This window comes from Ailuropoda melanoleuca, chromosome X (assembly GCF_002007445.2).
Source record: "Ailuropoda melanoleuca isolate Jingjing chromosome X, ASM200744v2, whole genome shotgun sequence".
Taxonomy (NCBI): Eukaryota; Metazoa; Chordata; class Mammalia; order Carnivora; family Ursidae; genus Ailuropoda; species Ailuropoda melanoleuca.
In genome coordinates this window covers 37128192-37150334 of record NC_048238.1, presented here as the reverse complement: position 1 = coordinate 37150334, position 22143 = coordinate 37128192, and the positions used below count along the sequence as shown (strand labels likewise).

Genomic DNA, 22143 nt, shown 5'->3' with positions numbered 1-22143 from the left:
AGCTTTTCTTGCATCTGCTGTTCCTGGGTTTCCTTCAGCTCAAAATAATCCTTATACCAACGTGGCATACTTTGGGGTGGCATATTCTGGTTCCCTTCAATACAGTTCAGCAACACTCTCCAGTTACATCTTCTACTATACCCTCGAAGTTGATTGTAACTAACATCAATTAACAACTTCTGGATTTAGGTTCCTTAAGAATTTTAGTTCCTGTAGAGGCCATACTAGTTCAGGATTAGCTCTTTTTTAAGGTTTAAGGAATTATGAATTCTGTGCAAGAAATATTTTCAAAGTCCTGCCAGACTGAACTTGGTTTTTGAGTCCAGTCTACCGTCTCGGGACATCAGTTTTGTTCATCATACAATCTGTAGCTCCTTTATGAGTCCTTTTTTAGGGAATAATTTCCAAAGTATTTGTTTCATGTCTCTGCTTCTCATCTGTTCTATTCCTTTTCAAGTAGCTAGGAGGACTCTGGCTGTTTTGCTAAACATATGGTTCAGTGCCTGGTATTCACTGGCTGGATCTTGGACCCAATTTATTAGTTTAATCCCCAATTCCCTGTTTTGTTTCTCAGCTCTTTTTGGTTCCCTTTCTATAAAGTGCAAATACCACTCATGCTGAGACTCTTCTGATTTAGGCTAAAACCCACAGCACAAACATTTGGAAACCTATGGCTGCTTGGGGGTCCATATGGCAATTTAAGAGAGTCCCATTCCTGCTGCCAAATCCCTGACTGTTAAGAAAACACAACTCCATTGTTTCCAAAGCCCCGGGAGGGGGAGAGCTCATTTTTCCTTCTTCTTTTGCAAAACAGCAGGAACTGTAAATAATAATCCTCTAGATAACACAAGTAGGTAAACATTGCCAGGGTTTGTGATCTAAAGTGCTAAAAAGCCTACCTTCTATTGTGCTGTTCCTCCTACTCCTGGAGGTTCAGGATTTCTGCTGCGGGTCCTGGTAGCCTGCCAGAGAAGAAATTATAGGGAGTAAAAAAAATATTATGTTTATACCTTAAGTGATATGGAGGACATCCATTGCCTTTTATCATATTTCCAATCTGGGAAAACATTTCATTCCGGATAGTTCTTCCATCCTGACAAAAGATTTGAAACGCAGCTCTGGTTTATTACCATTCACGATAGGGCAACCATTTCTCATTCTTCCATTATTTTTAAGTTTTCCAGTGAGTTGGCAGTTCTCAGGTTTATGAAACATTGAGGGCAAATCCTGAGTTCTCGGGTTTATGAAACATTGAGGGCAAATCCTGAGTTCTCCTCTCTTTTAGGTATGAAGATCACTGTACCTAATGGGTTTTTTTTTTATTAGAAAGTAATTTTGTGATATTTACCAATGTGAAACGAGTATGATTTGTGTCACTTGGCTGATTATTGTGAATTCATTGCATATTTGGTTACTTTATTTGCGAAATCTATGGAATATTTTTCTCTAACAAATAACACGTAATTGGGTATTTATGCCACCCTGCATTCTGTTCATGGCTGGGAGCCTGGTTAATCAACAGATTCTCAGAATCGGCCATTTTTGTCCTCTCGGAACTTGCTATATTCCAAAGGTCGGCTTGATGCTTAGAGCCTTTCACAGGAATAAAGTACACTGCCTGCTTTTCCCAAACAAATGCTCCATTTATTGGAGCCTGTGTTACATTTAGTTGCATAAGTACTATAATGGATATGTAAATAAGTACGGAGAAGCACTGATAATTGGTTTTGATTTCAGGAAAATCTGGAAAAAACCATAGAAAAGGTGGTAGGATTTCAACAGAGAAAAAGAGCATCCTTGAGTTGAGAGCAGGGATGGAGTTTCAAACAGAGGAAAAAGAGGTCAGAAGATGTCTAAAGTGTCTAAATTGGTATCTGCTTATATAACTTATGTGGACATTTCAAGCTATGCTCCATTGAGTTGGATGTTAGTATAGGTACTTCTAAAACAGCACAACAATTTTATTTTATATCAGTGTCTTTGGGGAGAGACAACCTTAGTTCAAATGTCATTTCTCAGCCAGGTATCGCATGAGATATGTTTCAGTTGTTTAGTATGACAGTACTCAAACGTGTGCATGCTGACAGGTGCATATACATATACAACTATGCCTTTTTCCCTTCACATGCCCATCTGTGTCTCCGACAATGTAAGTCCACTTTTGTAAGCAGAGAAATTAATGAAGCAATTTCCCATTGTATCTTTGGATATAATACCATGGCTAGTCACTTAAACATCTCTCATTGTGTGTATCACATTTATTTTCAGATCACAGAGATGTTGACAATGTTTTCAATGATAGAGTAACTAACTCTAGACTTTACTGGATGCCAGAGGTTTCTTGTTAGCTAATTTTAACATCCCTTCTCATCTTGATGATGTGAGTTCAGAGAAACAACTTTACTATGTACTCAAGATGAGAAGGCACTGGTTGTAACCAGCCTCCAAGATGGCCACCAATAATGTCGGCTTCCTAGTATTCATTCACACCTCTGGGTAGTCCCCTCCTAATACTATAGGAAGTTTATTTGATGTAACCAGTAGAATACAGCAGAAATTGTGTCGCATTACTTCTGAGACTGAGATTCGGTTATAAAAGACTATGGTTTCCATCTTGGGTTCTTCCTCTCTCTCTCGGGTCACTTACTCTCAAGAAAGCCAGTGGCTGGGTTGTGAGGACAAGCCTTCAGCCTGTGGAGAGGCCCATTTGGCAAGGGACTAAGGTCTCTGGCGAATGGCCAGGGAAGAATTGAGTTCTACCAACAACCACGTAAGTGAGCTTGGAAGCAGATTCTCTAGCCTCGGATGATACAGGTATGGCTCACAGCAGCCTCACAAGGGACTCTGAGCTACAGTTACTAACTTAGGGGCGCCCGGGTGACTCAGTCGGTTAAGCACCCAACTCTTGATTTCTGCTCTGGTCACGATTCCAGGGTCCTGGGATTGAGCCCTGCACTGGGCTCCCTGCTCAGCGGGAGTCTGGTTCTCCCCCCCGCCCCCAGCTTGTGTGTGCGTGCACACGTGTGCTCGCGCTCTCTCTCTCTCTCTATCAAATAAATAAATAAAAAATCTTTACAATTATTATGTTAAACCACTCTTGGATTCTTGATCCACCGGAACTGTGAGATAAAAAATATTTAGTAATTTAAGCTGTTAATATTTTGGGAATAATTTGTTATGTGACAATAGATAACTAATACAAGACCCTTTTGCCTGCAGAAACCACAGAGCTTACTCAGCGTTTGTGTTTGAAATTGCTGGGGATGAGGGACAGGTGATCTCCTGTCACCTTAACAAGGCATAGCCTCGGAGCACCACCCTGGGCCTGGGCTCCAGATGATGGAACTACACAGTAGAAAAGAGAAGCTTCAGATGCATTGTCCATTATGGCTGGGGCCACACTTCTGCCTGGAATGGGCAGCATCTCTGTTTTCATATTTGATTTTTTCACTTGAAATCAATAAATCTGTTATTTATCCAGCCGGCAGTTCAGTTACTAAATTTTGATTTCAACAAAACTAAGAAAGCAAAAAGCAGTTCTCATGGTTAGATGTGAGGACACTAATCCTAGGTTAGGACAATATTGATCCCTTAGCAGCTACGTCGCAGTTGTGAGAGGGTGATCGGGCTTGTGAATGGAGACCCTTTGGTGGGAAGCAAATGGACCCAGAAGGTCACAGAATTACTTGGAAACTTGGTATCTTCTTTTGTAAAATTAGGTAAACAACACCTGACAGATTTTGTGATGATTAAATGTGATACTAGTTGGGAAAGTATTTGCCACTATTAAATATCATTTAAAAATATTTTCTAAGGTGCAGTGCATTGGCCTTAGGAGATGTATGCATTCACCAAAGAGGATTCCCGAATCCATTGAGCAGATATTCTGTGAGCACCGACAGACACTGTGCTAGGATTGGGATTACATTAATGAACAAAAGAAACCTAGGGGCGCCTGGGTGGCTCAGTCAGTTAAGTGTTGGACTCTTGGTTTCAGCTCAGGTCTTGATCTCAGGGTCATGGGATGGAGCCCCCTGTCAGGCTCCGCAATGAGCGCAGAGTCTGCTTGGGACTTCCTCTCCCTCTGCCCCTGCCACTAGAGGCTTTTCTGATTTGCTAGGCCTCACAGGCCTCAATATGTAGTCACACTCAAGACTATGATTAATTTTATTATTTTATTGGAATCATTAAAGATGCAAGCTTTGATTATTGGTTTAAGTTCCTTTTCTAATATAGTCATTTAAAGCTGTAAATTTCTATCTAATTACTGCTTGCCAAAATTATGATATATTCTCTTTTTTATTTCAGTTCAAAATAAATTATAGTATCTTTGTAGTTTTTTTTTTTTTAAAGATTTTATTTATTTATTTGACAGAGATAGAGACAGACAGTGAGAGAGGGAACACAAGCAGGGGGAGTGGGAGAGGAAGAAGCAGGCTCATAGCGGAGGAGCCTGATGTGGGGCTCGATCCCATAATGCCGGGATCACGCCCTGAGCCTAAGGCAGACGCTTAACCGCTGTGCCACCCAGGAGCCCCTGTAGTTTTTTTTTTTAACCCATGGATTATTTCGAAATGTGTTATTTAATTGCCCCATATTTGTGGAGCTACCAAATTCCCTTACATTTTTGATTTCCTACTTAATTGTATTGTGATCGAAGGATATATTTTGTATCATTTCAGTCGTTTTAAATTTATACATACTTGTTTTATGGCCTACTATGTAGTCCTTGTGGAGATTGTTCCATGTGTGCTTGAAAATAATTTGCATTGTGCTATTGGGTCTAGTGTCATGTAGATGTTTTTTGGGTCAATTTGGTTGATAGTATTGCTCATCTTGATTTTCTTTCTAATGATGACATCAGTTATTGAGAGTGCACTATTGAGATCTCCAACTGTAATTGTTGAATTGTCCATTTCTTTCTTCGAATCTGTCGGTTTTTGTTTCATGTATTTTGGGGCAGTGTTAGGTGCATATATAGTTATAATTGCTATATCTTCCCGATGAGTAGATCCTTTCTAAAATAAAAATAAAATCTCCCTTTTCGTCTCTAGTAATATTTCATCTTCTTAAAGTCTACCTTTTAAATATTTAAATATTTATTTATTTATTTACTTTAGAGAGAAAGCTGCGAGTGGGGTGGGGGGAGCAGAGGGAGAAGGAGGAGCCAACTGCGCCCAGTGCAGAGCCTGTTGTGGGACTAGATCCCAGGACCCTGAAGTCATGACCTGAGCCAAAATCAGGAGCCTGACGCTTATCTTGACTGAGCCACCCAAGCGCTCCTCTACTTTGTCTGATTTTAACATCCAACTCTCTTTTAGTTATTATCTGCATTCTCTATCTTTTTCCATCTTGTTCTTTTCAACCTATTTGTCTTTAACTGTGTCTCTTGTAGATAGTACATAGTTGGATTCTCTTTTTATGTAGTCTGATAACCTTTTACTTTTGTATGGGCCATTTAACCCATTTATATTTAATGTGATTATTTATATGGTAGTATTTACAAAATTTGCCATTTTGCTTTTTGTTTACTATGAGTCTTATCCTTTGGCTCCTCTCTATTCCTTCATTATTTCTTTATGTTAAATGGATATTTTCTAGCTCTCATTTAAATTTTTTATTAGCGTTTCTTCTGTATTTTCTGTTATTTTCATAGTTGTTGTCCTGGATGTTATAAATAACATCTGAACTTTGAAAACAATTTGAATTAATACCAACTTAATTTCAATAGTATGCAAAAACTTTGCTCTTGCACAGTTCCCTTCTCTTTTCTTCCTTTGTATTCTTTTTTTTTAAAGATTTTATTTTTAAGTAATCTCTATACCAAACATGGGGCTTGAACTCACAGCCCTGAGATCAAGAGTCGCACACTCTACTGACTGAGCCAGCCTGGTGCCCCTCTTCCTTTGTATTCTTATTTACACACAAATTACATTTTAAAATTTTGCATTAACTTTATAAATACAGTTTTGTTATGATTGTTTTATGCAGTTGTCTTTCAAACTAGTTAGGAGAAGAAAGGAGTAAAAAATATGTTTATACAATTAAAAAATTTATCAATTTGTGGCACCTGGGTGGCTCAGCCACTTAAGAGTTGTACTCTTGGTTTTGGCTTAGGTCATGATCTCAGGGTCCTGAGACTGAGTGTGCTTTGGGCTCTGCTCTCAGCACAGAGTCTGCTTGTCCCTCTCCCTCCCATTCTGCTCCTTCCCCTGCTCTCTCTTTCTCTCTCAAATGAATACAATCTTAAAAAATTTTTCCCCTTTTATTTTCATTTTTTTTCCTTTGTGTGGATCCAAATTATTATTTTTTTTATCCCTTCAGCTGGAATTTCTCTCTTTCATATTTCTTATAGGGCAGGTATACTGGTGACAAATTCTCTGTCTTTGTTTCTCTGGGGATATTTTTATTTATTTTTACTTTTGAAGGATACTTTTGCCGAATATATGTCTTGTTTCATAGTCTTATTTTAGCACTTGGAATATGTCATCCAACTATGTTCTGGCCTTCATGGTTTCTGACTGAATCACCCATTAATCTCATTTAGGATTCCTTTTGTGAAGAGTTTTTCTCTCACTGTTTTTAAAATTTTCTCATTGCTTTTGACTTTTAACATTATGAGTGCAGTGTGTGTACTTGTATATTTTTTCATTTTTCCTGCTTTGGAGTTTGATGGGCTCATGGATATGTAAATTAATGTTCTTCATCAAAATTGGGACGTTTTTATTTTTAATTTTTAAATTTAAATTTATTTTTTCAAATGCTTTTTTCCTCCCTGCCTTTTCTTCTTTATTTTCTTACGCTGGGACCCCCATTATGTATATGTTGGCAAGCTTTGGAGAATCATTCAGCTTTCTGAGATTCTGTTCATTTTTCTTCATTCTGTATTTCTTTCTGTTCCTCAGACTGGATAATTTTCATTGACCTCTTTTCAAGTTTGTTTTGTCTATTGCTCCTGTAGTGAATTTTTAATTTCAATTATTATTACAATTTAAATCCCCAGCGTTTTTTTGGTGGTGGTGGTGGTTCTTCTTTTTTGGTTCTACTTTTATTTTGCTCTGTTGATATTCTCTATTTGGTAAGACATGGTTGGCATACTTTTATTCTTGAATCCTAGTTTCCTTTATTTCTTTGAATATATTTAATGTGGCTTATTTAAAGTTTTGTCTAATTTAAAATCTCAGCCCCCAACAGGCATTTTCTGTTGCTTGCTCTTTTCCTGTGTGGGGTCCATAATTTCCTGGTGTGTTGCACATTTCATAATTCTCTTTAAGCTGGACATTTCAATAACATATTGTGGCAGCTTTGGAGTTCGAGCTCCCCATGACACTTTGGATTTGTTGTTGTCTCTGTGGTTAATTTTTCTGGTTCCTGCTTGTTTGCTCAATTCCTTTCCTGGAGTATTTATATAGATTTCATATTCCCTGCTGTGTGTGGTGACTGAGTCCTCTTCTCACTTAAAATTAAAAAAAATTAAGCCTGGCTTCTTATGGATCACCTCTGGAGCAGTACAGTTTAGTGGTCAGACAATGATCGGTCATAGTGTTCCTTAAATATACTGTGAGAAGTACGCCTCTCATCTTTTGTCAGGTGGATCTCTGGTTATAGGTATCCCTTCAAATATCAGGCAGTTTCAAAGTCAGTCTAAACTTTCACTTTCTGTTTGCACAGGGCCTCAAGTTCAACCAAAAGTGAGTGACTTGGGCTCTCTCCTTTCTTGTTTTTTTCCCCTAAGCGTAAGCACCCTCCCGCATGTGCACACAGCCTTCTAGGGCCCCAGAAATATCTTAAAGCTTTTCAAAGTCTCTTATGGTTGCCTACACCCCCAGGTCTATCTTTGATATTTTTGACCAGGCTCTTGTTTTCCCCAACTTGAGTCACAGTCTTGGACAGCTGTGATGTTAATAATTCCAGCTGATTGCTCTTGTTTTCAGTCACACCCCGGGGAGAGGGTTTGTCTCACATAGCTGAGCTCTGAGTTAGCTCAAGTAGCAACAATTCCCAGGAATTGGAGCTTTTACAGAGAGTTGTGGTCAAAATATTGACCGTGCTCTGAGGATAGGCTTTTAACAGAGCTCCAAAGGAGGTCACGTGTCTCTGTTGGCCATAAGACCATCAGCGTTTTATGGCAACCGTGCCAATGAGTTGGGGGGGGCATGGGAGAAGACTCAAATGGAAGTGACATAGACGCCACGGTTCTTACGAAGATACAGTCATTTTTCTTGAAAAACTCTTCTGTGTGTCCTGTGCCTTTGGTTAATTTTCAGAGTTAATAAACGGTTGCTTTGGATTTCTTAGGCAGTGTTTCCTGTATTTTAATGGGGAACTTTTACCGAGGTCCTCACTCTGCCACTTTGGAAGTCGACTCAATTCCTCACACATTTTTAAATAAGTGGAAATTGGTATTACTTTTCCGGAGGGCAGATTATGAATTTTAATATAAATTACATTAAGAAGTTGATGCCTTTTTACCTAGGTGGTTCTTTTTTGAGTAGCTGATCAGAAGGAAATATTCAGAATTCCACAAAATGATTGTGTACAGTATTATTCACAGTAGAGAAAAGATATGCATATATATCCAGCCATATATGTTTGGTTAAGTAAATTTTTATGTGATTTTCAATGACTACATAATATTTCACATGTAAATGTACTGTAAATGAATATACAGCGTGAGGAAGTTTTATAAGTATGCTAATAAATGATTAACGGATGAGCCCAATCTTGTTCTATCATAGATTGCAATTCATTTTATAAATTATATGTGTATTATACACGTGTTACATATATTTTGTAACACACAAACATGCACATGCCACCATACATGTGGATATAATATACACTGTAGTATTAAAAGTGGTTATCTCTGGGGCGCCTGGGTGGCACAGCGGTTAAGCGTCTGCCTTCGGCTCAGGGCGTGATCCCGGCGTTATGGGATCGAGCCCCACATCAGGCTTTTCCGCTATGAGCCTGCTTCTTCCTCTCCCACTCCCTCTGCTTGTGTTCCCTCTCTCTCTGGCTGTCTCTGTCAAATAAATAAATAAAATCTTTAAAAAAAAAAGTGGTTATCTCTGCATGTTGGATAATTTTTATTTTTATTTTTTACCTTTTATGTATTTTAAGCATTTTTGGAATCAACACATTTCTTTTGCAACCTGAGAAAAAAATCAGGCATGTGTTAAGTCTAATTTGATAAATTATTTGTAAGTTGTAGTTACATCTATTGGGATGAGGTGGCCTATTTACATGGGGGTTCTACTTTTGAGGAAATTTAATAGCATTATTCCTGACAAACTAGTCTTTTTAATCTGTTTAACATGGGTAATTATAAAAAGGGCCAAGTTTCCCTTCTAATTTTGACTTCTACAAAGCTTAGAGCCAAATTTGTTGTGTATCCTTAACAAGTGAAAGGATTTTCATGGTAATGCATTTTTTGCCTTTTTCTTAGCACCACGTTATAGCCCTTCTAATTTTCTTTTTTCACTTGTATTTTCAACTTACTGTGTTTTCTTATACCTGGTATGTCATTCTAAAGCATCTTCAATCCCGTTTAGAACAGTAAAACCAGGGGATGCCAGGGTGGCTCAATTGATTAAGTGTCTGCCTTCAGCTCTGGTCATGATCCCGGGGTCCCATGTCCATCTCCCTACGCAGCGGGGAGTCTGCTTCTTCCTCTGCCCCACCCTCTGCTTGTGCTCTCTCTCAAATAAATAAATATAATCTTTAATAAAAAGGAACAGTAAAACCATTGAGGCATGAATATGTCTGTATACGCACACAGATACACACATGTTAAAGGTGAGCACAACATAACTCGTAGTCTTTGAGATTTTGAAATATTTATCAATGAAATCATCCGTTTTTCATGCTGTGCATGTATTCCTTATACGGTGTATTTGTTCTACAATTTGTTGGCAGTTTTAGCACACAAAGCTATTTTTCCTGTCCAGTTTCTCTCTAGGTGCACTTCTTCCTTCCGTTTTGTCTGTCACCACCATTATTTCAATCACTGTCTTACACAGTCCTGCTGTGGTTGGTAACTTAGTGCCCTGGAAAAAGCTCTGGGATTGACAGAATTTTAGAGTTTGTGTCAAGGCTATCACAATTACTGGTCATGTTGCTTCAAGTAAGTCATTGAAACAATCTCAACCACCGCATTTGTGAAATACGGTGATAATACCCTCCATCGTGACTACCTTAATATAGTTTTTAGGATCAGTTGACATCAGGAGTGTGGAATGTTTTTGTCACACCCACATATGGTGTACAAATGGTGGACAAAGGAGTCTACCAACGTCTGAATTTGCCAAGCTGATCGCCTTAGCTTGGGGCTACATCTGCCCAAAGAGTGTGACAGTTTCTTATTTGTACAAGGTCTCCATAGGGACTAGTTGCATTTCTAAAAGATGATCTTCATAAATTGCAAATATACTATCCAAATGTATTTCTCTATATCAAAAATTCTGTAGGGGCGCCTGGGTGGCTCAGTGGGTTAAGCGTCTGCCTTCAGCTCAGGTCATGATCCTAGGGTCCTGGGATCGAGCCCCACATCGGGCTCCCTGCTCAGTGGGGAGTCTACTCTTCTCTCTCCCTTTGCCCTACCCCCCTGCTTGTGCTCTCTCTCTCTCTCACTCTCGCTCACTTTCTGTCTCTCAAATAAATACATAAAATCCTTTAAGAAAAATTTTGTAGACTACATTCCTGAAAATCCTGATGGGTTAGCCTACTTGTTTTTCTTTTTAGGAAGTCACCAGTTCCGAGATAGCGTGCATTCACAAGAGCCAGTTTTCCCCGGAACTATATGATTATTTAGAATAATAGCAATCATTAGCATTGGGAGTTTTGCAAAAAACAATGGTGTAGCGTTTGCATCAAAACGAGTCTACTAGGGAAGGTTTTGCTCTCCTTTGTGCCTCCTTTGCCACTGTGTCTAACACATTCTGTGAGATCAGCATGGAGAGGCTGTACTTCAACACGTGAGGGTCAGCTTATTATTAGCCTGGTGTTCTGGATGCTGAGATGTGCTGTCCAAATTTCCTCTTCAGGTCTGAAGCACTTATTTCCCTGGAGTGTAGGTTGCTGGCAGTTCAGAGCTGAGTCTGTTCCCGGTAATTGCCCTTGGCTGAAATGGCTGTGTCTTCCAAGGTTATACCCCTTTCCAAGGGGCACCCAGCATTCAATAACCAGGTGATGCAGGCTGCAAGGCTGATCCCCTTGCTTCAATTTGGGACATCTCTGGGGGTCACCCCAACTTCCAAGCTCTCCATGAAGCCGACTGGTCTCTTTTGCCATTATATTATTGTTCACTTTCTCCCATTCTCCTTTACACGTGTTGTTCACAAGAGCAGTCCCTCGAAAAGCTGTGCACAAATCTTCATCTCTGAGTCGATTTCCTAGGGAACCCAACCTCTCTACCTACAAAACCTTTAGAAATCCCTGAGATGAGTCTTTAGGTATGGAAGTTAGTTGTCTTGTCAACATTCATATCTCTCCTTCTTTCCCAGAAAGTGAACTTCAGTTTAGCCTGTCGGTGGGCCTAGACTACATTCCAAACTGTATTTCCCAGACTTCTTTGCAGTCAGGAGTGCCATGCGATACAGCCCTGGCCGATGAGCTGTAAGAAGGAGCATGAAGGAGCCACGTAGCTGATATCCATCCTTCTGCCCTTCGCCCTCTCTCTTCTTTTTTTCTGGAAAGTATTTTTTTTTAATTATATTCAGTTAGGCAGCATACAGTACATCATTAGTTTTTGGTGTAATGTTCAACGATTCATTGGTTGCATATAACACCCAGGGCTCATCACAACATGTGCCTTCCTTGAAAAGTATTTTTCATGCTGGCAGGGGACCTGAGGGAAAACCCAACAGATTTTGGAACTGAGCTCTAACATCCTTCAGTTCCTGAGCCCGTGTCAGCCACGACTTAAGTTAGGGCTTCCATAAATCGAGAGAAAGGAAGTGCATCTTGTTCAAGTTCTTGTTGTTTGGATTTTGTTGTATTCAGCCAAACTCAATCCCTGTCTAGTAGAGGTGTGGGGAAAGTCATTTTAGGCTCTGGATTCAGATGAGAGGTGGTTTGGAGTTTAGATTCTAAGTTGGAGTTAGATGATCTTGACCTTGAGTCTTAGTTCACGCACATATTTCAGCCTCGTCTTTTATTTGTAAGCTACGAGAATATTACTTATGACCCTTGCTTCTTAATGAGGATTAGATGAATGAGTAGGTATAAAAGGGTCTAGCTACCATGCCTGGCATAACATAATATTAATATGCTAATTAAATGTTAGTATTAATACAAGTTTGCTTCTTTTACATGGATCCCCAGCGCCTTGTGGCTACCATGTTTATTATCGTAGACGGGAGCATATCAGATGGGTGTGCTGTGTCCAAGGAATCCTGATAGGGCCCTCTCTCAGCTTGTCACCAGCCACCCAGGATAGGGATCCATTCTTTCCTGGCCTAGCATTTCATGAAGCCATGCTACATGGCGTGATACGACAAAGGAGGAAAGGAGAGTGAGGAAGTGTTGCAGGGCGGCTCTCTCGGAAGAACGTGACACAGAATTAAGCACAGACGATGTTTATTCAGGAGGGTCTTTATATTCAGTGCTTGTGGAAGGTGAAGGGAAGGAAGCCAGATTAGGCAGAAGGAGACATCTAGCTGTGGTGCAGGCCCCGTGATCCCTTCTAGTGACCCCACAGACAGTAGTGGAATGAGGAAAGCCCTTCAGAGTTTTTTGCCAGGTTGGGCCCACATGGCCTGGCCTGTTATTTTTTTATTTTTAAAATATTTTATTTATTTATTTGAGAGAGAGAGAGAGGCAGCGAGAGAGGGAACACAAGCAGGGGGAGTGGGAGAGGGAGAAGCAGGCTCCCAGCAGAGTAGGGAGCCGGATGCAGGGCTCGATCCCAAGTCGCTGGGATCATGACCTAGCCAAAGGCAGCTGCTTAACGACGGAGCCACGCAGGTGCCCTGGCCTGGCTTGTTATGCTCTCACATGGTTAAGACATTGGGTGTACACCACTCAGGGGAGGGGTGAGGCCTTGGCCAGGCTGCTCTCCGCGGCTGAGGCAGATCGTGAAGAGGCTGCCAGCTGGAGGCTGTCTCTCTGCGGAGGCCCAACAGCTGGAGCAGCACAGCTTTCGCTGAGGAGGGATCTGCTTAGAGACTCGTCTCGGGGTTGACTGTAGATGGGAAGAAGGAACACAGGAGCAGGAAATCACAGTGCTGGCACTGCAGTATAAACTAAGAAAAACACTTTCTGGTCCTTCAGAGGCCATGGCAACTCTAGCTCCTGGCTAGAGGACGTTTTTGTGCTGTTCTTTGAAAGGAAAGGACTAGAAATTAAGATTACTCTACACCGCTCCTTTTCTCCTCTTGAAAAACTCACAATCTCGGCCTCGTTGCTTCCCCGAACCCCAAGAACTGGATTGTGCCCCTCGCTTTGGAGACGACAGATCTGTGTTACCCTATGTCAACGGTCTCACTGTTTTCAATGAACCGGCGTTTCATTTAAGCCAATTATTTCTTGATTTTATTGGTCTAAAATTAGCCCACGCAGAAGCAAAACACATGGCACTTAATCACTGAAGAAGCAGTTTACATACATGACCTCACATAATCCGTGCAGCCCTTTTTGGAAGGTTGGAGTGTTCAGTTTCTTTTTCCTCCTGACTGCTGGCTCTGTCGAATCCCTGGCTGAATTCATTAGTTGCTTAGAGCAAAAATAAAAGTATACAAGCAAGCTCAGACACATTAAGTAACTTTCCCGAGGTCACTAAGTTGTAGGATAGAGACTGGAACCCAGGCTGTTTCACTGTGAGGGCGCAGTATTTTTTTCCGTCGTGTGACTCATCCCATGATTCCTCCTCCCTATCTCCTTTTCTCCTGTTTTTTGTCTTACTCAGAATTTGTTCTCAGACATTGTGGGCCACATCGCAAGGTCACCTGTACCCTCCTCGGTAGATAAGCTAGCAAATCTAGCCCAGAATTTTAAAATACCTTGGGACACCTGGGTGGCTCAGTCGATGAAGCGTCTGCCTCCGGTTCAGGTCACGATCCCAGTGGGTCCTGGGTTTGAGCCCCACGTTGGGCTCTGTGCTCAGTGGGGCGTCTGCTTCTCCTCTCTGTCTGCCTCTTCCCCCACTCATGCTTTCCCTTTCTCTTGCTCTGTTCTCTTTCCCTCTCAAATAAATAAATACTTTCTTTAAAAGAATTAAAGAAAATATTCTCGTGGGATCAAACAACAACCATCTGCTTCCTCCCTTGCCCGAGGTGTTGGCTCGTGAAGGTAGAGGCCCACATGAGACAAGTGTGGGAACATTCACTGAGATCTTCTCTTACTGAGATCAGGCTTTTGGTCATGGCTGAACATACTGCTTGTTAAAAACATTTCTCTCTCTCTCTGATTCTCATGCACTGTCTCTCTCTCTCTCTCTCTGTGCCTCTATTTCTCGATCTCTTTCTCTCACTGTTTTTGACTCTTCATCCCTGTCTCTGTGTCATTTGGTCTATATCTGGTTTTCACTTTCCTCTTCGCATATGTTTATTTTCTGTCCTGCTCCCCCTTTCCCTTCCCCATCGCTTCTGCGTCTCTCTCTCTCTCCTATATTGAGGTGTCCCTCCATCTCTTGGTCTCTGCCTCAGTCTCTTTTTGAGTGTCTGTCCGTATCTCTTGTCTATCTTCTGTCTCTTGCTTTTTTTTTTCCTAGGAACTCTTTTGCTTCTTGAGAGATCTTTAGGTCTTCTAAATTAAGTCATTTTGTTAAAGGATTTTCTCATAATAACCATAACCAGAAGACAACTGATTAAACAGGAGATGAATATTTAATGATAAATCCCTGAATACTTCCTCTCGTGGAGCCCATTATGTTTTGGGCGCCTTTAAAGCTCATTAGTTCATTCCTGCTGCATCTCTGTCAGATGGGCTCCTGCTTTAATCCTCCCCAGGGAAGTCGGAAGTAAAGCCAAGGCCCCGAAACCTCCACTCTGCAGTCGGGTGACCCCGCCACCTTTATTTACCTCCATGCCTTCAAGCCAAGAGGTCAGCAAACTGCAGCCCTTGGACCAAATCGTGCCCACTGCTCATTTTTACATGAGTGAGGAGCTCCGAATGCTGCCGACATCTTTAAAGGGTTTTAAGAAAAGGAGAAATGTAATATGTGGCAGAGACCGTACGTGTCCTGCAAAGCCTAGAATTCTTAGTCCGCTGCTTTACCCGAGCAGGTTGCTGAGTCCTGCTTGACATAATTTGGCATGAGAGTAGCCATACCCCGGATTTCCTCAGGAGAGTAGAAGCACGCTGCAACTTTCTCCACACACTCTGCGGTAGGTTTTCCAGAAAGCAGAGCCTGAAGCAGGGTTGCTTGTACAAGTAGGTTAGTAAAGGAGAGTGCCCCAGTGAGACCTCTGATGATTAAAGTAGTCAGGAAAGGGCCAGTGAAGCCAGGCGAAGATGTTGGGTTCAGTGCAAATCTGGGCTCAGCTCTGATCTCATGGGGGAACTCTGTAATGTGATGAATGCCATGGAATTGTACCACTTTGGGGCCAGGGTGCTGGGCTTTCATACCCCAATATTAGTAGTCATGTGCCCATGCCCAGAAAAGGGGTCAGTGTAACCTCGTAGGCCTCTTTGCACAAAGCAGTTCCTGGTAACCTAGCCCAATTCTCGAGAGAGAGGTGAGCTAGTACTCCTAGCACAGTAGCCTGATGAAGGGCACTGGGCCCCAGTATTAACTGCCACACAAGTGACAATGGGGTGAGGAGGCTTCTGTAACCTTATACCTCTGATTGACAGGCTGTAGCTTCCCTCATACCCCAAAGAGATCCTTGACTCTGGGATGGGCTCCCATAACCTATCTGCAGATATACAGCCATGCCCAAGAGGCGACATCAGACATAGGACCATGTGCAGAGCCTCATCTGCCTTCTAGATTAAAGGATGAAGGGTGTTTGAATGTCTGAGCTGGACAGGCTTCAAAAGTCATCTGATCTGTGCGCCTGAGTGGCTCAGTCGGTTAAGCATCTGCCTTTGGGTCAGGTCATGAGGATGGAACCCTACATTGGGCCCCTTGCTCACCGGGGAGCCTGCTTCTCCTTCTGCCTCTGCCTACCATTCCCCCTGCTTGTGTGCGTTCTCTCTCTCTGTCAAATAAATAAATAAAATCTTTAAAAAGAAAAAAAGGTAATCAGATCCAGTACCCTCATTTTAAAGGGGCACCTGGATGGGTCAGTCTGTTAAGTGTCCAGCTCTTGATTTTGGCTCAGGTCATGATCTCAGGGTCGTGAGATTGAGCCCCTGTCTCAAGGTCATGTGATTGAGCCCCACATTGGCTCCACGCTCTGCTTGGAGTCAGCTTGAGGTTCTCTCTCTTCCTTTCCCTCTGCCCCTCCCCCTGCTTGTACTCTCTCTCTCTCTCAAATAAACAAATAAAATCTTAAAAAAAATAAAGGGAAGGGTGGATTTTATAAGGCTCCGCAGGTGGCAAGCAATTACATCCCTGTTTTCAAACTTATAGTTTGTTCTCACAATCTACCATCCATCGCTAGGCTTTGTGCCTAACATCATAGCATGCATGGTTAGTGTTTGTATGTTTAAGGAAAGGTGAGAAAAATAATAGGTTAATTTTCTCTCCCATTTAATTCATTAACCACTATCCTTAAAACATATGAAGTTATCCTCTATGTTGCCAAGTAATGTATTTTTAATAAACTTTGTATCTTATTTTAATTATTTTAAAAAATATTTTATTTATTTGAGAGTGTGTGTGTGCAAATGAGGGGGGAGGGGCCGAGGGTGAGGGAGGAGAGAATCTCAAGCAGACTCCCCGCTGAGTGTGGAGCCTGATGGGGTGCTTGATCTCAGGACCCTGAGATCATGACCTGAGCCAGAAAGAGTCAGACACTTAACTGACTGAGCCACCAGATGCCCCCAAACTTTGTATTTTATTTTATTTTATTTTATTTTATAGAGGTTTTAGATTTGCAGAATTACCATGCAGATAGTGTAGAGAGTTCCTATATACACCACATCTTTACCACTGTTACTACCATCTGGCATTAATACAGTTTTAATATCTATATTCTATATGTAAAGATCTGTATCTTTATTAAGCTGAAATTGGTTCATACTGATGTCTCCAACTCTAAACCATTACAACATGACTCATTCTGGCTTCCTTCCCTGTAACCTCCCACTCCAACAGTGAGATCTGACTCCCATTGTCTGCCATCCAGTTAATTAACTGTTCAATTCCAGTATGAATGTATGGTGTTTTCAAAATTGCTAACCTGTACCCCCGCAGGAAACAGTTCTATCAACTGGAGCACAGTGGTTAAATATAGGTTCTTTTGCTTTCACTTTTATAAACTCGACTCATTTTCAAGTTGACTTACATCAGCACCTTTTCATCCACTACCCCAAGTAGGCTGTTCCAATGTTTTCCAATAAGTTAGGATTCTTTCGGCACATTCTGCATTACATCCTGAGATCCCCTGGCTTTCTAAACGTTTTTGTTTGTTTTGGTTTGTTTTTAGTTTGCACACATGAGGCTTAGTCTGTGCTCTTAAGCCCTATGCGTTTTGACAAATGCTTAAGTTATTTTTCTCACCATTACAGGGTCATATATTCTGTAAAAGGCAAAACTATAGAGACAGTAAAAACATTAGTAGTATCCAGGGACTTGGGCAAAGGGATATGAGGGTCGAATAGCTGAAGCATGATGTTTTTTTTTTTTTTTTAGAGTGATGAGGGAAGTGTTCTTTCTATTTCCTGGAAGAAATTGTATAAATGTGCTATCATTTTTTCTAAGTATTTGGTGCATTTCCCCATTGAAATCACCTGGGTCTGGTACTTTCCTCTTTGGAAATTAATTGTTATTTCAAAAATTTCATTAATAGATATAAAGCTATTCAAGTTAACCACTTCTCCTTTCGTGAGTTTTGGCATTTTGTGCCTTTCAAAGAATTTGTCCATCGCTAGTTCTAAAACCTGCGGGCAAAGAAATGTTCTTAGTGCGTGACTAGTGGTGAGGAACCCTCTTTCATTTTTGATATTTGTAATTTGGGTCTTCTTTTTTCATTGGTTAATCTCTATGGGTTTATTAATTTTATTGGTCTTTTGGTTTTGCTGATTTTCTCTATTCTTCCTATTTTCAGTGTCACAGATTTCTATTCTATTTTCATTTTTTCCCCTACCACTTGCTTTAGGCTTAAGTTGCTCTTCTTTGTCTTGTTTCCTAAGGCTTAAACTGAACTTACTGATTTTAGATCTTTCTTTTCTAACATGTATTTAATGCTATAAATTTCCCTCTAAGCTCTGCTTTCCCTGCCTCTCACACATTTTGAGAAGTTGTATTTTCATTTTCATTTAATTCAACATATTTTTGTATTATGTTTTTGAGATTTTTTTCTTTGACCCATCTGTTATTACAAAAATGTTGCTTAATATACAAATATTTTGAAATTTTCTAGATGTCATCTTCTGTTGATTTCTCTTTTATATACCGCTGTGGTCTGAGAATGTACTTTGTATGATTTCTGGTTTTTTTTTTTTTTTTAATTTGTTAAGGTATATCTTATGGTCCAGAATGTGATCTGTCTTGGGGGATGTTCCTTGCAAACTCGACAAGTATCTATATTCCACTGATATTGAAGAGAGTATTCTATTAATGTCAGTTAGATCAAGTTGTTTGCTATGGCTGTTCAAGTCACCTATATCCTATTGATCTCCTACCTCCTTGACCTATTAAGTAGTAACAGGTGTTGAAGTCTCCAACCGTAATACTAGATTTGTCTATTTCTTCTGTCGCTTTTATCAGTTTTGGCCTCCTGCATTTTGGTGCTCTCTTGTTATGTTTATAGGTATTTAGGATTGTTACGTCTTTTGGAGAATGGACTCCTTTGTTATTATGTCTTCCTCTTTTTATGCTTGACAGATTTCCTTGCTCTGAAATCTACTTTGTCTCAAATTAACTAGCTACTCCAGCTTTCTTCGAACAGTGTAAGTATAGTGTATTTTTTTCTCCTTATCTTTAAAGTACCACAGTCTGAATATTTAAGGTAGACTCCTTGTGTAGTTCTGCCCTTCCAAGAAAAGTCATTGATTTTTGGTCTGCTTAGTTTGTTTCTTGTTGTAAGGAGTGGAGTGATAACTTCCAAGCAAATAAATAAAATCTTAAAAAAAGTCAACATAATCTTGCTATCTTCTTTCTCTCCAACCTGTATAAAAATCCTTCTCTTTTTTTTCACAACCTCTTTCAGAGGGCTTCCTCAGCAGAGCTCATTGACCTCCGGAATACTGTTTTGTTCTTTATATCACAGCTATTTGACTCTTAAAATTCACAGAAGGCTGTAGCACCTCACTCACTACCCAGAAATTCTACTAGTTCTCACACCTGGTCCCAACAATGATGTCAGTGTCAAACATACTTTCTTGTAGAGATTCTTTTGGTTTCCATTGGAAGGACTCCAGAGTATCAGTCAAATTGTATGAATCCCAACTGAGAACCTAATGTACATTCCTTCTGGGTGGTCCTGCAGGCAATAAAAGTAAGGGTCTAGAAATTGGGGGTAGATGAGCATCCAGTTTCAATGTTTCTAACAGTCAGGATATGATGCCCTGTGCAGATCACAGTAGATGACTGAGAACAGTATAGATTTTCACATAACCAGAGGTATGGTGGGAGACAGTCCAGAGTTGGGCAAGCTGGGATTGGGCAACACCTTAAGAACACAGCTTAAAAAAATAATTTTCTACTCCGTCAAACCTAGTGTGTTGCTGTTTTGCATCTTCATTTCAAGATGGCTGCCCCATCAGCATCTCTCTCTCTCTTTCTCAGTCTCTCTCTTTTTTAGGTGGTTGACATCTTTATTGCTTTGGAGGTGGGGCACAGGTGCTCAGGAGCTCTTGGGCGGGCGGGCTGCGGCTTCTTTTTTTTTTTTTTTTAAAGATTTTATTTATTTATTCGACAGAGATAGAGACAGCCATCGAGAGAGGGAACACAAGCAGGGGGAGAGGAAGAGGAAGAAGCAGGCTCATAATGGAGGAGCCTGACGTGGGGCTCGATCCCACAGCACCGGGATCACGCCCTGAGCCGAAGGCAGACGCTTAACCGCTGTGCCACCCAGGCGCTCCCCAGGCTGTGGCTTCTCGACCATCGCGGGCTTTTGGCTGCGCAGGATGGCTCTGGCTGTGGGAATGGCGGCCATGCGCCGATCTCGGCGGTACTTGTTCTTGCAGATCACGTGCCTGATGCTGCCGATGGTGGCCCGGCCATTGTGGCTCTTGGGGGTCTGCAAGTAGGAGGTAGTGGGTTTTCACCCACAGGATCTCTGCTTCCTGGTCACCACTACACCTTTGCTGTCGGGTCCCGGCTCCAGGTCGAGTCTAGCAGTGAATCAGCCCGTGTAGTGGAAGGACTTGTTTGTCTTCAGATTATTGGGGTCGGTACTGGACGTCTGCTTGTTCCTCTCCATCAGGGTGCTGGAGCAGTTCCGCAGGGATTATCCACTGCAGGTGGGAGGACATGGTGGCTGCTCCTCTCCTGTCACTATGGCAGCTGGGGACAGAAAGTGCATCTGTCAGGTAACAGGAAGGAAAAAGAAGTGGCTGTATTAAGCTCTTTGTTTATAATCAGTTACATCACATCTTCCTAGTAGAAGAGAGACAGGAAATGAGTGTAGCCTTTCTAGGAAGTGTGCTACAGAAAAGGAGTTGAGGGTGAGTGTGAAGTAATGCATAGTGCCAGCCTCTATCAACTGGCTGACCCAAGTTTCAGAAACAATATACTATGCCATTTGATCCTTATCACAACTCTCTGTCGTAGAAACTGGATGGTCTAAAGTCTGATGTGGATTGAGGGGCAGGTGTTTAGATTTCGATATTATTATTTTTCTTCTTTCTTGTCTTTCAAGACCTATTTCACAATTCTACTCCTCCATGAAACTGGGCCACTCCAGTCTCTTTTCATGAAAAAACTCTTATTTTCTAGGCTAGCATTTTAAAATAACACTATATTGTAAGTTTTGATATCTACTCAAAGAGACTCTTTTTTTCTGTTGATAACTTATTCATGCAGTTCCTGGTGATGTTAATGATAATCATTGTGTATTTTCAAGAAGAGAATACAATTCACCCTAAAAATAACTCTGAAAAATATCTCTGATTCAGTCCTTCAGAAATCCTCCACTGAAAAAATTCAATTGTGCCCCTTATTTCTTGTTTTTGCTCGTTTTGTTATCAAAGATAAATATTGACAAGGCGTAAGTATTTTGACATGAGAAAAAAAGAGATGAAATCTCACAAAAAGGCAAAGGATAGAATAGTCAATTCCCTAAAGAAAGGTATATAAATGGAAAGTGAGGGGTGTCTGGGTGACTCAGTCGGTTAAGCATCCAACTCTTGATTTTGGCTCAGGGTGCAATCTCAGGGTCTTGAGACCGAGCCCCGTGTGGGGCTCCATGCTCAGCACAGAGTCTGCTTGTCCATCTCCCCCTGCTCTTCTGCCCACTCGTTCTCTCTCCCTCTCAAATGAATAAATAAAATGTTTTAAATGGAAAGTGAGCATATGAAAATGTTCAACTTAAGAGATAATAAAGGAAATGCAAATTAAACAATGAAATTGTTTCATCCATAAATTTGCAAATTATAAAATATTAACACCCAGCTTTAACTAAAGTTGAATGAATTAAGTTGCCTCATATAGGCACAATATAATTTAGTATAAGTTGACACAAGTTTACTAGAAGGCAATATGGAAATCTGTGTTGTGATACTTAAAAATATTCAGAGTGCATGAGCCATCAATTTCACTTCTTAAAAATGGATCCGCAGGAAATTAAGACAAATATCCACTGGGATATAGCCAAAGTATAATATTTTTAGTGTTACTGATGGCAAAATGTTTATAGTATGTATGCGTGTGTGTATACGGAGGGAGATTAAATAACACTGAACAGAAATTTGTTTAAACTTATTTATGTAAAAACTATTGTGGTGTATATATGGAATCACACCTAGTTCCCACTGGAAACAGAGATGGTACACTTGAAATAGGATAATTCAAGAAGAGTTTATTTATGTGCAGGAACATAAGGCTAGTAGCAGCCAAGATATTATTATTTTAACCTTGAAAGCATAAGAGAA

The 22143-nt window shown here is 40.8% G+C and overlaps 1 pseudogene; it reads right to left on the bottom strand.

Annotated features, from left to right (window-relative positions):
• Positions 1-15030: 15030 nt before the first annotated feature.
• LOC117797375 lies at positions 15031-20526 on the bottom strand (annotated as a pseudogene).
• Positions 20527-22143: the final 1617 nt, after the last annotated feature.